Below are 13893 nucleotides of genomic sequence, written 5' to 3' on the forward strand. Positions count from 1 at the left end.
TGGTATCCGGCGAGCCTGGCCACAGGCCAGACAAGTCATACCGGTTCAAGTGTCTAGGCTGTTGTCTGGGTTCTGTCATTGCATGGCTGTGGGTAACAAGTTGCTTGTAGAGGACCTGGGCCTCAGGGTTTCCCCAATGTCACGTCACTGATGGGCCCAGAGTGTGAAAGTACCAGACACCACTGCAACTTACAAAATTGCTGCAAGGGTTTGCCCCACCACGTTGGGCGTCGGAATGGTTCCCATGCCATTAGCTTTGTGTGTGGGCCAAAGGTAGGTTGCCAGTCTTGGCAGCAGGCCAGGAAGTATGGCTGCAGGTGAATCTCCATTGTTCAGTCCAGGAGTTTCTCTGGTGCGTTTTGTCACCGGTCCCTACAAGCTGCTTTTGTTGGAGGTCGTCCCATTTGGCCAAGGGCCGTTCCTTTGTGGAAGATCTCAGGGACCACATTTCCCCTTGAGGGTGAGTCCATTGTGGGGAAGCGTATGCGCCAGGAGTGGTTTGGTTCCCCAGAGGGCAGTGGCTCTTACGCTGAGTAATCCCAGTTCCCCTGAGGGTGTCTCAGCGGTTCAGGATGACATCCCTATGCTGTGTCGGTGGGGAGGTGGCACAGGCGGGGAAGTTCAAGGCCCATACCAGGGGGATGACGGACGGCTGTGCTCTTTGTGCTGATGCCCGTGTGCTCTGAAGGCATCTGTGCCACGAAGCATTCACGTTTGGCTGTGGACACACAGACATGATGGGCTGCAAATGAAATGTTCAGGGGAGATATAGCGCACATCACTAGGCAGTATCACACATTGCCTCTGTGCGCCCGTTCACTTTTCTCAAACATCCCTGTGTTCTGTCACCCTGAGGCAGGTGGTGGAGTGCCAGGGAACAAACCCCTGCAGCAGCATGGGGCCCTCTGTATAGTCCATGATACCTGGCTAAGTGAGGAGAGTGCGGCAAGGTGAGGCAAGTCAAGGCAAAAGAGTCTCAGAGTGGTTTTGGCGTGAAGTCCTTGAGGATCCTCACAGGAACCTTATGGTTGTGAGTGGAACTTCTTTGCAGAAACCTAGATGTTTGGCCACGGGGACGTGTGCACTGGGACTACACCCTCACCTTCTTGGCTCTTCCAGGGGCACCCCAGATATGATGCCATGATCCTTAGATCCATTTGCAGCCCCGTGGGTCGGCTCTGGGCGCTCCTGACTGCTGACATGCTTGAGATCGGTGGCTGCCCCGCGGTGGAGCCTGCGACTTTGAACGTGCAGTCTTTGAGCAGGTGGATTGATGATGACTCCGATAAATGCACTGCTTGGAACTCTGAACAAATGAATGGGTCTCAGGTTTCTCCGCGGTCATGTCACTGATGGGCCCGGGGCGAAAATACAAGTCGCCAGGGCAAGTAACCCAGTTGCTGCAAGGGTTTGCACTGCCAGTTTGGGCATTGGAATATCTCCAATGCCAGTAGCTTTCTGTGTGATCCAAGGGCATCGCCTCTGGCTCGACAAGGTTCCTGGTAGAAACCTTGTGGGTTAAACGGAACTTCTTTGAAGAAACCTAGATGTTTGGCCACGGGGATTTGTGCCGCGAGACTACACCGTCACATTCTGGGCTCTTCCTGGGGCACCCGAGCTCCGATGCCCTGAGACTTGGGGGCACTTCCTGCCCTGTGGCTCGAGTCTGGCCGCTCCCTACTGCTGAGAGGATTGAGCTTGCTGACCTTCCGCGACTTTGCACATCTAGCCTTTGAGCAGGAGCGTGGATCAGTGATGACTCCCATAAATGCATTCCTTGGAAATCTAAACAAAATGAATGAGCAATACCTACCGTCTTCTCATCCTAACTGAGGTCCAGCACGTGGCTCCCAAAGGAAAATTAGGGAGAGGTCCATGTTGCATTTGCTACTGTGGGCGTGCGCAGCAACATTGTTCAAGTTGAGGGTGGCGGGCTTCTCGTGCAGAAAGAGCCATGTGGAAAGGAGCCTGGGATGTCCATCTACGTGGGAAGGCTAAGGACAACTTGACGTCTCTGGGCACCTGAGTCTAGCCAGAACTGCTATCCCCTGCCGTGGTCAGCGTGCGGGTGCGAAAGGAAGCGTGAGCCACTGGTACTCCTCTGGCTTGCCATTGAGAACTACAGGCCACCCTCAAGCTCAGGTCGTTGCCTTGTTCCCGCAAGGAAACAGAAGTCTCTGCCCTCAGGGTCAGAGAAGGAGTCCTGGCCAGGCCAGGCGTCTATGTCATGTTCAGCTTGGGAGGTGGGATATAGTTTAGGTTTGCCCTGATGGTCGGGGGAAATCAAATGGGCCACTGTCCCTGGGATTTGGGCGATGCTGATGGCGCCTCCTTGGGTTGTGTCCTGCTTGTGTGTTGTGTGTGGAGAGGTTGGAAAATGCCTTAGGCAAATCCAGGGGATATCAAGCTACTTAGGTGAGGGGTGGATTCGTTTGGATCCTGGTGGAGAGAGGAAGGCAAGGCGATTGGGAAGTACACTTGAGAGTGTTGGCTAAGCCCACAGGCTTACTGTTGGGTGGATAGATGGTCGGTGGACATAGGGTTCCCGGAACTCTTTTGGGATATCTTCAGGAGCATTTGGAGTCCCGTGTAGGGAAGGAATACAGGTGCACATTCGTGGATCATCCCAAGCTTTTCCTCTCCTTTCTCAATGTGCTTCACGGCGGGTCCTTGTTCCAGCGCATGGTGCCTTCACCGCACAGAACAGTGTCTTCTCACTGGGACCGATTTGGAGCCGTTGGGATGTTTTGTCCCTGTGTGGCCTCATTGCCCCTATGTTGAGGATGTTAAGGTGTTCCTTAGGACAGCCCAGCGTCATTGCTATACCAGGTCGGCATAGCATTCCCTGAGGTTTGGAGCTCTTCCCGGAGGTCTTTGGGCCCAACCATGCAGAAAGAAGGGAGTTGGCTGCCAAGGAAACGCTACAGGTTTAAGGGCTGGAGTGAATGTGTGCTGCCGGGGTTATTTTGTCCTGCCACCTTCTGGTGCTGTGAGCCTGTGACCTCCAGCGTGCATGGCTTCAAGCCAGAGACGTCATGCCGCTTCAAGTGTGCAAGATGTTGGATGCGTTCTCTCATTGCACGGCTGTGGGTGACACGTTGGTTCTGGAGGACCTGGGTCTCATGGTTTCTCCAAGGTCTTGTCCTTGAAGGGAAGAATGCGAATGTGCAAGGTGCTACGATAAGTTACCCAGTTGCTGCAAGGGTTTGGCCCGCCACTTTGGGCATTGGAATGGCTCCCTTGTCATTAGGTTTGGTTGCGGTCCCAAGGAAATTTCTCTGGCTTGGCAGGAGACCAGGAAGTATGCCTGCTGGTGAGTCTCCCTTGATCAGTCCAGGGGTTCCTCAGGTGCCCTTTGTCACGTCTCCATACGAGCCGCTTTTGATGGAGGTCGTCTTATTTGGCCAAGGGCCCTTCCCTTATGGAAGATCTCTCCACTTAAGGGCGTGTCCACTGTGTTTAATCATAAGTGCCAAAGGCGTGTTTGTTCCCATAGAGGGCACCTGCTCTTAGGCTGAGGGGGCCGTGTTGTCCTGAGGGTGTCTCAGGGGATCAGGAAGACATCCTTTTGCTGTGATGGAGGGCAGATTGCTCCGGAGAGGAATTTCAGGGACCGAGCCCGAGGGGTTGTTGGTCAGTGGCGCTGTTTGTCCTGATGGCTGCATGCTCTGAAGGCGCCTGTGCCACGATGCTTTCACGTTTGGCTGTGGACACACAGGCAAGATGGACAGCAAATGAAATGTTGAGGAGAGATAGAACACACATCGCTGGGTGGTATCGCCCTTTCCCTCGGTTCGCCCGTGCACCCTCCTCAAGTGTGCATGTGTTCTCTCACCCCGAGCCAGGTGGAATGCCAGGGAAGGAATGCCAGCAGCAGCCTGGGGCCATCCGTATAATCCCTGATACCCGTTGAAGTGAGGACAGTGTGGCAAGGTGAGGCCATGCGAAGGAGTCTCGGAAGGGTGTTTGTGTGCATTCCATGAGGATCCTGCTTTAAACCTTGTTGCGGTAAGCGACACTTCTTTGCTAAACCTAAAGGTTTAGCGAGGGTAACGTGTGCACCAGGGCTACACCCTCACCTTCTGGTCTTTTCTCGGGGAACACGAGCTTTGATGCCCTGAGAACTGGCTGCATTTCCTGACCCGTGGCTCGGCTCTTGCCACTTCTGTACGCTGATATGATTCAGCTCGCTGGCCGTCCCATGGTGGAATCTGCAACTTTAGATGTCCATCGTTTGAACATGTGCTTGGATTGATGATGACTCATACAAATGCATTCCTTGGAAATCTGAACAAAATGAGTGAGAAATCCCTACCGTCTCCTCGTTGGAACTGAGGTCCAGCACGTGGCTCCCAAAAGGGAAGTAGGGAGAAGTTCATGTTGCATTTGTGGCCGTGGGTGTCCACAGCCACATAGTTCAAGTTGAGGGTTGTGGTCATCTCATGGGGAGAAGAGCCATTGGGAAAGGAGCCTGGGATGCCAATCCAGGTGGGAAGGCTTGGGACAGAGTGCCGTCTCTGGGTACCTTGGTCTAGCCAGGACTGCTGTCCCCTGCCACGGTTCAGCATGCAGGTAGGAGAGGAAGCGTGAGCCATTGCTGGTTCTGCCGCCTGCACTTGGGTTCTACAGGCTGCCCCCACCTGCTGGTCATTGCCTTGTGGCCTCAAAGAAACAGAAGTTTGTAGGCTCAGGGTCAGATAGGATTCCAGGCCTAGGGCAGGGTTCTTTGTCATTTTCTACTAGGGAGACCAGATGCAGTTTAGGTTTCTCCTGATGAGGGGAGAAATCAAATGGGCCACAGTTCCTGGGAGATTAGCCAATGTGATGGCTCCTCCTCGGGTTGTGTCCTGCTTGTGTGTGCTGTGTGAAGGGGCTGGAAAACGCTTTAGTCAAGCTTGGTCACAGCAAGCTTCTTTGGTGAGAGGTGGCTCTGGCACCTTGCCGTGACACGTTGGGATCCCGGTGGAGAGAGAGTAAGGCAAGGCGAGTGAAAGAGACACGTGAGATGGCTGGCTAAGCCCACAGGTTTACTGGTGGGTGGATAGATCGACGGTGGCCATGGGGTTCACGGAACACATTTGGGACTCCCTCAGGAGCATCTGGAGGCACGTGTAGGGAAGGAACACGGGAGCACATTTGTGGACTGTCCCGCCTCTTTCCTCTCCTTGGTCGATTTGCTTCATGGCGGGTCCTTGTGCCAGCGAATGGTTGCCTTCATGGCACAGTATGGTGTCTTCTCATGGGGGCCGATTTGGAGGCCTTGGGGTGTTTTGTCCCTGTCTGGCCACGTTCCCCCTGTGTTGAAGATGTGAAGGTGTTCCTGAGGACAGCCAAGCATCGTTTCTATACCTGGCCCTCATAGCGTTCCCTGAGGATTGGAGCTGTACCCAGAGGTCATTGGGTGCAACCATGCAGAAACAAGGGAGTCGGCTGCCAAGGAAAGGCTACAGGTTTAAGGGCAGGAGAGGATGTGTGGTGTGGGTGTCATTTTTCCTGCCACCCGCTGGTGCGTCGAGACTGTGGTATCCGGCGAGCCTGGCCACAGGCCAGACAAGTCATACCGGTTCAAGTGTCTAGGCTGTTGTCTGGGTTCTGTCGTTGCATGGCTGTGGGTAACAAGTGTCTGTTGAGGACCTGAGCCTCCGGGTTTCCCCAATGGCACGTCACTGATGGGCCCAGAGTGGGAAAGTACCAGACACCACTGCAAGTTACAAAATTGCTGCAAGGGTTTGCCCCGCCACGTTGGGCGTCGGAATGGTTCCCATGCCATTAGCTTTGTGTGTGGGCCAAGGGTAGGTTGCCAGTCTTGGCAGCAGGCCAGGAAGTATGGCTGCAGGTGAATCTCCATTGTTCAGTCCAGGAGTTCCTCTGGTGCGTTTTGTCACCGGTCCCTACAAGCTGCTTTTGTTGGAGGTCGTCCCATTTGGCCAAGGGCCATTCCCTTGTGGAAGATCTCAGGGACCACATTTCCCGTTGAGCGTGAGTCCATTGTGTGGAAGCGTATGCACCAGGATTGGTTTGGTTCCCCAGAGGGCAGTGGCCCTTACGCTGAGTAATCCCTGTTCCCCTGAGGGTGTCTCAGCGGTTCAGGATGACATCCCTATGCTGTGTCGGCGGGGAGGTGGCTCAGGCGGGGAAGTTGAAGGCCCATACCAGGGGGTTGATGGACGGCTGTGCTCTTTGTGCTGATGCCCGTGTGCTCTGAAGGCATCTGTGCCACGACGCATTTACGTTTGGCTGTGGACACACAGAGATGATGGGCTGCAAATGAAATGTTGAGGGGAGATATAGCGCACATCGCTGGGCGGTATCACCCTTTGCCTCTGTGCGCCCGTTCACTTTTCTCAAACATCCCTGTGTTCTGTCACCCTGAGGCAGGTGGTGGAGTGCCAGGGAACAAACACCTGCAGCAGCATGGGCCCCTCTGTATAGTCCATGATACCTGGCGAAGTGAGGAGAGTGCAGCAATGTGAGGCAAGTCAAGGCAAAAGAGTCTCAGAGTGGTTTTGGCGTAAAGTCCTTGAGGATCCTCGTAGGAACCATGTGGTGGTGAGTGGAACTTCTTTGCAGAAACCTAGATGTTTGGCCACGGGGACTTGTGCACTGAGACTACACCCTCACCTTCTTGGCTCTTCCAGGGGCACCCCAGATATGATGCCATGATCCTTAGATCCACTTGCACCCCCGTGGGTCGGCTCTGGCCGCTCCTGACTGCTGACATGCTTGAGATCGGTGGCTGCCCCGCGGTGGAGCCTGCGACTTTGAACGTGCAGTCTTTGAGCAGGTGGATTGATGATGACTCCGATAAATGCACTGCTTGGAACTCTGAACAAATGAATGGGTCTCAGGTTTCTCCGCGGTCATGTCACTGATGGGCCCGGGGCGAAAATACAAGTCGCCAGGGCAAGTAACCCAGTTGCTGCAAGGGTTTGCACTGCCAGTTTGGGCATTGGAATATCTCCAATGCCAGTAGCTTTCTGTGTGATCCAAGGGCATCGCCTCTGGCTCGACAAGGTTCCTGGTAGAAACCTTGTGGGTTAAACGGAACTTCTTTGAAGAAACCTAGATGTTTGGCCACGGGGATTTGTGCCGCGAGACTACACCGTCACATTCTGGGCTCTTCCTGGGGCACCCGAGCTCCGATGCCCTGAGACTTGGGGGCACTTCCTGCCCTGTGGCTCGAGTCTGGCCGCTCCCTACTGCTGAGAGGATTGAGCTTGCTGACCTTCCGCGACTTTGCACATCTAGCCTTTGAGCAGGAGCGTGGATCAGTGATGACTCCCATAAATGCATTCCTTGGAAATCTAAACAAAATGAATGAGCAATACCTACCGTCTTCTCATCCTAACTGAGGTCCAGCACGTGGCTCCCAAAGGAAAATTAGGGAGAGGTCCATGTTGCATTTGCTACTGTGGGCGTGCGCAGCAACATTGTTCAAGTTGAGGGTGGCGGGCTTCTCGTGCAGAAAGAGCCATGTGGAAAGGAGCCTGGGATGTCCATCTACGTGGGAAGGCTAAGGACAACTTGACGTCTCTGGGCACCTGAGTCTAGCCAGAACTGCTATCCCCTGCCGTGGTCAGCGTGCGGGTGCGAAAGGAAGCGTGAGCCACTGGTACTCCTCTGGCTTGCCATTGAGATCTACAGGCCACCCTCAAGCTCAGGTCGTTGCCTTGTTCCCGCAAGGAAACAGAAGTCTCTGCCCTCAGGGTCAGAGAAGGAGTCCTGGCCAGGCCAGGCGTCTATGTCATGTTCAGCTTGGGAGGTGGGATATAGTTTAGGTTTGCCCTGATGGTCGGGGGAAAACAAATGGGCCACTGTCCCTGGGATTTGGGCGATGCTGATGGCGCCTCCTTGGGTTGTGTCCTGCTTGTGTGTTGTGTGTGGAGAGGTTGGAAAATGCCTTAGGCAAATCCAGGGGATATCAAGCTACTTAGGTGAGGGGTGGATTCGTTTGGATCCTGGTGGAGAGAGGAAGGCAAGGCGATTGGGAAGTACACTTGAGAGTGTTGGCTAAGCCCACAGGCTTACTGTTGGGTGGATAGATGGTCGGTGGACATAGGGTTCCCGGAACTCTTTTGGGATATCTTCAGGAGCATTTGGAGTCCCGTGTAGGGAAGGAATACAGGTGCACATTCGTGGATCATCCCAAGCTTTTCCTCTCCTTTCTCAATGTGCTTCACGGCGGGTCCTTGTTCCAGCGCATGGTGCCTTCACCGCACAGAACAGTGTCTTCTCACTGGGACCGATTTGGAGCCGTTGGGATGTTTTGTCCCTGTGTGGCCTCATTGCCCCTATGTTGAGGATGTTAAGGTGTTCCTTAGGACAGCCCAGCGTCATTGCTATACCAGGTCGGCATAGCATTCCCTGAGGTTTGGAGCTCTTCCCGGAGGTCTTTGGGCCCAACCATGCAGAAAGAAGGGAGTTGGCTGCCAAGGAAACGCTACAGGTTTAAGGGCTGGAGTGAATGTGTGCTGCCGGGGTTATTTTGTCCTGCCACCTTCTGGTGCTGTGAGCCTGTGACCTCCAGCGTGCATGGCTTCAAGCCAGAGACGTCATGCCACTTCAAGTGTGCAAGATGTTGGATGCGTTCTCTCATTGCACGGCTGTGGGTGACACGTTGGTTCTGGAGGACCTGGGTCTCATGGTTTCTCCAAGGTCTTGTCCTTGAAGGGAAGAATGCGAATGTGCAAGGTGCTACGATAAGTTACCCAGTTGCTGCAAGGGTTTGGCCCGCCACTTTGGGCATTGGAATGGCTCCCTTGTCATTAGGTTTGGTTGCGGTCCCAAGGAAATTTCTCTGGCTTGGCAGGAGACCAGGAAGTATGCCTGCTGGTGAGTCTCCCTTGATCAGTCCAGGGGTTCCTCAGGTGCCCTTTGTCACGTCTCCATACGAGCCGCTTTTGATGGAGGTCGTCTTATTTGGCCAAGGGCCCTTCCCTTATGGAAGATCTCTCCACTTAAGGGCGTGTCCACTGTGTTTAATCATAAGTGCCAAAGGCGTGTTTGTTCCCATAGAGGGCACCTGCTCTTAGGCTGAGGGGGCCCTGTTGTCCTGAGGGTGTCTCAGGGGATCAGGAAGACATACTTTTTCTGTGATGGAGGGCAGATTGCTCAGCAGAGGAATTTCAGGGACCGAGCCCGAGGGGTTGTTGGTCGGTGGCGCTGTTTGTCCTGATGGCTGCATGCTCTGAAGGCGCCTGTGCCACGATGCTTTCACGTTTGGCTGTGGACACACAGGCAAGATGGACAGCAAATGAAATGTTGAGGAGAGATAGAACACACATCGCTGGGTGGTATCGCCCTTTCCCTCGGTTCGCCCGTGCACCCTCCTCAAGTGTGCATGTGTTCTCTCACCCCGAGCCAGGTGGAATGCCAGGGAAGGAATGCCAGCAGCAGCCTGGGGCCATCCGTATAATCCCTGATACCCGTTGAAGTGAGGACAGTGTGGCAAGGTGAGGCTATGCGAAGGAGTCTCGGAAGGGTGTTTGTGTGCATTCCATGAGGATCCTGCTTTAAACCTTGTTGCGGTAAGCGACACTTCTTTGCTAAACCTAAAGGTTTAGCGAGGGTAACGTGTGCACCGGGGCTACACCCTCACCTTCTGGTCTTTTCTCGGGGAACACGAGCTTTGATGCCCTGAGAACTGGCTGCATTTCCTGACCCGTGGCTCGGCTCTGGCCACTTCTGTACGCTGATATGATTCAGCTCGCTGGCCGTCCCATGGTGGAATCTGCAACTTTAGATGTCCATCGTTTGAACATGTGCTTGGATTGATGATGACTCATACAAATGCATTCCTTGGAAATCTGAACAAAATGAGTGAGAAATCCCTACCGTCTCCTCGTTGGAACTGAGGTCCAGCACGTGGCTCCCAAAAGGGAAGTAGGGAGAAGTTCATGTTGCATTTGTGGCCGTGGGTGTCCACAGCCACATAGTTCAAGTTGAGGGTTGTGGTCATCTCATGGGGAGAAGAGCCATTGGGAAAGGAGCCTGGGATGCCAATCCAGGTGGGAAGGCTTGGGACAGAGTGCCGTCTCTGGGTACCTTGGTCTAGCCAGGACTGCTGTCCCCTGCCACGGTTCAGCATGCAGGTAGGAGAGGAAGCGTGAGCCATTGCTGGTTCTGCCGCCTGCACTTGGGTTCTACAGGCTGCCCCCACCTGCTGGTCATTGCCTTGTGGCCTCAAAGAAACAGAAGTTTGTAGGCTCAGGGTCAGATAGGATTCCAGGCCTAGGGCAGGGTTCTTTGTCATTTTCTACTTGGGAGACCAGATGCAGTTTAGGTTTCTCCTGATGAGGGGAGAAATCAAATGGGCCACAGTTCCTGGGAGTTTAGCCAATCTGATGGCTCCTCCTCGGGTTATGTCCTGCTTGTGTGTGCTGTGTGAAGGGGCTGGAAAACGCTTTAGTCAAGCTTGGTCACAGCAAGCTTCTTTGGTGAGAGGTGGCTCTGGCACCTTGCCGTGACACGTTGGGATCCCGGTGGAGAGAGAGTAAGGCAAGGCGAGTGAAAGAGACACGTGAGATGGCTGGCTAAGCCCACAGGTTTACTGGTGGGTGGATAGATCGACGGTGGCCATGGGGTTCACGGAACACATTTGGGACTCCCTCAGGAGCATCTGGAGGCACGTGTAGGGAAGGAACACGGGAGCACATTTGTGGACTGTCCCGCCTCTTTCCTCTCCTTGGTCGATTTGCTTCATGGCGGGTCCTTGTGCCAGCGAATGGTTGCCTTCATGTCACAGTATGGTGTCTTCTCATGGGGGCCGATTTGGAGGCCTTGGGGTGTTTTGTCCCTGTCTGGCCACGTTCCCCCTGTGTTGAAGATGTGAAGGTGTTCCTGAGGACAGCCAAGCATCGTTTCTATACCTGGCCCTCATAGCGTTCCCTGAGGATTGGAGCTGTACCCGGCGGTCATTGGGCGCAACCATGCAGAAACAAGGGAGTCGGCTGCCAAGGAAAGGCTACAGGTTTAAGGGCAGGAGAGGATGTGTGGTGTGGGTGTCATTTTTCCTGCCACCCGCTGGTGCATCCACACTGTGGTATCCGGCGAGCCTGGCCACAGGCCAGACAAGTCATACCGGTTCAAGTGTCTAGGCTGTTGTCTGGGTTCTGTCGTTGCATGGCTGTGGGTAACAAGTGGCTGTTGAGGACCTGAGCCTCCGGGTTTCCCCAATGGCACGTCACTGATGGGCCCAGAGTGGGAAAGTACCAGACACCACTGCAAGTTACAAAATTGCTGCAAGGGTTTGCCCCGCCACGTTGGGCGTCGGAATGGTTCCCATGCCATTAGCTTTGTGTGTGGGCCAAGGGTAGGTTGCCAGTCTTGGCAGCAGGCCAGGAAGTATGGCTGCAGGTGAATCTCCATTGTTCAGTCCAGGAGTTCCTCTGGTGCGTTTTGTCACCGGTCCCTACAAGCTGCTTTTGTTGGAGGTCGTCCCATTTGGCCAAGGGCCATTCCCTTGTGGAAGATCTCAGGGACCACATTTCCCGTTGAGCGTGAGTCCATTGTGTGGAAGCGTATGCACCAGGATTGGTTTGGTTCCCCAGAGGGCAGTGGCCCTTACGCTGAGTAATCCCAGTTCCCCTGAGGGTGTCTCAGCGGTTCAGGATGACATCCCTATGCTGTGTCGGCGGGGAGGTGGCTCAGGCGGGGAAGTTGAAGGCCCATACCAGGGGGTTGATGGACGGCTGTGCTCTTTGTGCTGATGCCCGTGTGCTCTGAAGGCATCTGTGCCACGACGCATTTACGTTTGGCTGTGGACACACAGAGATGATGGGCTGCAAATGAAATGTTGAGGGGAGATATAGCGCACATCGCTGGGCGGTATCACCCTTTGCCTCTGTGCGCCCGTTCACTTTTCTCAAACATCCCTGTGTTCTGTCACCCTGAGGCAGGTGGTGGAGTGCCAGGGAACAAACACCTGCAGCAGCATGGGCCCCTCTGTATAGTCCTTGATACCTGGCGAAGTGAGGAGAGTGCAGCAATGTGAGGCAAGTCAAGGCAAAAGAGTCTCAGAGTGGTTTTGGTGTAAAGTCCTTGAGGATCCTCGTAGGAACCATGTGGTGGTGAGTGGAACTTCTTTGCAGAAACCTAGATGTTTGGCCACGGGGACTTGTGCACTGAGACTACACCCTCACCTTCTTGGCTCTTCCAGGGGCACCCCAGATATGATGCCATGATCCTTAGATCCATTTGCAGCCCCGTGGGTCGGCTCTGGCCGCTCCTGACTGCTGACATGCTTGAGATCGGTGGCTGCCCCGCGGTGGAGCCTGCGACTTTGAACGTGCAGTCTTTGAGCAGGTGGATTGATGATGACTCCCATAAATGCACTGCTTGGAACTCTGAACAAATGAATGGGTCTCAGGTTTCTCCGCGGTCATGTCACTGATGGGCCCGGGGCGAATATACAAGTCGCCAGGGCAAGTAACCCAGTTGCTGCAAGGGTTTGCACTGCCAGTTTGGGCATTGGAATATCTCCAATGCCAATAGCTTTCTGTGTGATCCAAGGGCATCGCCTCTGGCTCGACAAGGTTCCTGGTAGAAACCTTGTGGGTTAAACGGAACTTCTTTGAAGAAACCTAGATGTTTGGCCACGGGGATTTGTGCCGCGAGACTACACCGTCACATTCTGGGCTCTTCCTGGGGCACCCGAGCTCCGATGCCCTGAGACTTGGGGGCACTTCCTGCCCTGTGGCTCGAGTCTGGCCGCTCCCTACTGCTGAGAGGATTGAGCTTGCTGACCTTCCGCGACTTTGCACATCTAGCCTTTGAGCAGGAGCGTGGATCAGTGATGACTCCCATAAATGCATTCCTTGGAAATCTAAACAAAATGAATGAGCAATACCTACCGTCTTCTCATCCTAACTGAGGTCCAGCACGTGGCTCCCAAAGGAAAATTAGGGAGAGGTCCATGTTGCATTTGCTACTGTGGGCGTGCGCAGCAACATTGTTCAAGTTGAGGGTGGCGGGCTTCTCGTGCAGAAAGAGCCATGTGGAAAGGAGCCTGGGATGTCCATCTACGTGGGAAGGCTAAGGACAACTTGACGTCTCTGGGCACCTGAGTCTAGCCAGAACTGCTATCCCCTGCCGTGGTCAGCGTGCGGGTGCGAAAGGAAGCGTGAGCCACTGGTACTCCTCTGGCTTGCCATTGAGATCTACAGGCCACCCTCAAGCTCAGGTCGTTGCCTTGTTCCCGCAAGGAAACAGAAGTCTCTGCCCTCAGGGTCAGGGAAGGAGTCCTGGCCAGGCCAGGCGTCTATGTCATGTTCAGCTTGGGAGGTGGGATATAGTTTAGGTTTGCCCTGATGGTCGGGGGAAATCAAATGGGCCACTGTCCCTGGGATTTGGGCGACGCTGATGGCGCCTCCTTGGGTTGTGTCCTGCTTGTGTGTTGTGTGTGGAGAGGTTGGAAAATGCCTTAGGCAAATCCAGGGGATATCAAGCTACTTAGGTGAGGGGTGGATTCGTTTGGATCCTGGTGGAGAGAGGAAGGCAAGGCGATTGGGAAGTACACTTGAGAGTGTTGGCTAAGCCCACAGGCTTACTGTTGGGTGGATAGATGGTCGGTGGACATAGGGTTCCCGGAACTCTTTTGGGATATCTTCAGGAGCATTTGGAGTCCCGTGTAGGGAAGGAATACAGGTGCACATTCGTGGATCATCCCAAGCTTTTCCTCTCCTTTCTCAATGTGCTTCACGGCGGGTCCTTGTTCCAGCGCATGGTGCCTTCACCGCACAGAACAGTGTCTTCTCACTGGGACCGATTTGGAGCCGTTGGGATGTTTTGTCCCTGTGTGGCCTCATTGCCCCTATGTTGAGGATGTTAAGGTGTTCCTTAGGACAGCCCAGCGTCATTGCTATACCAGGTCGGCATAGCATTCCCTGAGGTTTG

The 13893-nt window shown here is 54.4% G+C and overlaps 8 non-coding genes across 8 annotated transcripts; all 8 read left to right on the plus strand.

Moving 5' to 3' along the window:
- The first annotated feature begins 1267 nt into the window (after positions 1-1267).
- On the plus strand, positions 1268-1360 carry LOC130708023 (small nucleolar RNA SNORD116). The gene has a single exon (XR_009008051.1). It is a non-coding gene; the product is annotated as a small nucleolar RNA SNORD116 (small nucleolar RNA).
- Positions 1361-1746: 386 nt separating this feature from the next.
- Positions 1747-1838, plus strand: LOC130707866 (small nucleolar RNA SNORD116). The gene has a single exon (XR_009007895.1). It is a non-coding gene; the product is annotated as a small nucleolar RNA SNORD116 (small nucleolar RNA).
- A 2410-nt stretch (positions 1839-4248) lies between these two features.
- Positions 4249-4340, plus strand: LOC130707804 (small nucleolar RNA SNORD116). Its single transcript, XR_009007834.1, has one exon. It is a non-coding gene; the product is annotated as a small nucleolar RNA SNORD116 (small nucleolar RNA).
- A 2446-nt stretch (positions 4341-6786) lies between these two features.
- Positions 6787-6879, plus strand: LOC130708024 (small nucleolar RNA SNORD116). Its single transcript, XR_009008052.1, has one exon. It is a non-coding gene; the product is annotated as a small nucleolar RNA SNORD116 (small nucleolar RNA).
- Positions 6880-7265: 386 nt separating this feature from the next.
- LOC130707867 (small nucleolar RNA SNORD116) lies at positions 7266-7357 on the plus strand. The gene has a single exon (XR_009007896.1). It is a non-coding gene; the product is annotated as a small nucleolar RNA SNORD116 (small nucleolar RNA).
- Positions 7358-9767: 2410 nt separating this feature from the next.
- On the plus strand, positions 9768-9859 carry LOC130707805 (small nucleolar RNA SNORD116). Its single transcript, XR_009007835.1, has one exon. It is a non-coding gene; the product is annotated as a small nucleolar RNA SNORD116 (small nucleolar RNA).
- A 2446-nt stretch (positions 9860-12305) lies between these two features.
- Positions 12306-12398, plus strand: LOC130707970 (small nucleolar RNA SNORD116). The gene has a single exon (XR_009008000.1). It is a non-coding gene; the product is annotated as a small nucleolar RNA SNORD116 (small nucleolar RNA).
- Positions 12399-12784: 386 nt separating this feature from the next.
- On the plus strand, positions 12785-12876 carry LOC130707868 (small nucleolar RNA SNORD116). The gene has a single exon (XR_009007897.1). It is a non-coding gene; the product is annotated as a small nucleolar RNA SNORD116 (small nucleolar RNA).
- The last annotated feature ends 1017 nt before the right edge of the window (positions 12877-13893 follow it).

This window comes from Balaenoptera acutorostrata, chromosome 3 (assembly GCF_949987535.1).
Source record: "Balaenoptera acutorostrata chromosome 3, mBalAcu1.1, whole genome shotgun sequence".
NCBI classification, from domain to species: Eukaryota; Metazoa; Chordata; class Mammalia; order Artiodactyla; family Balaenopteridae; genus Balaenoptera; species Balaenoptera acutorostrata.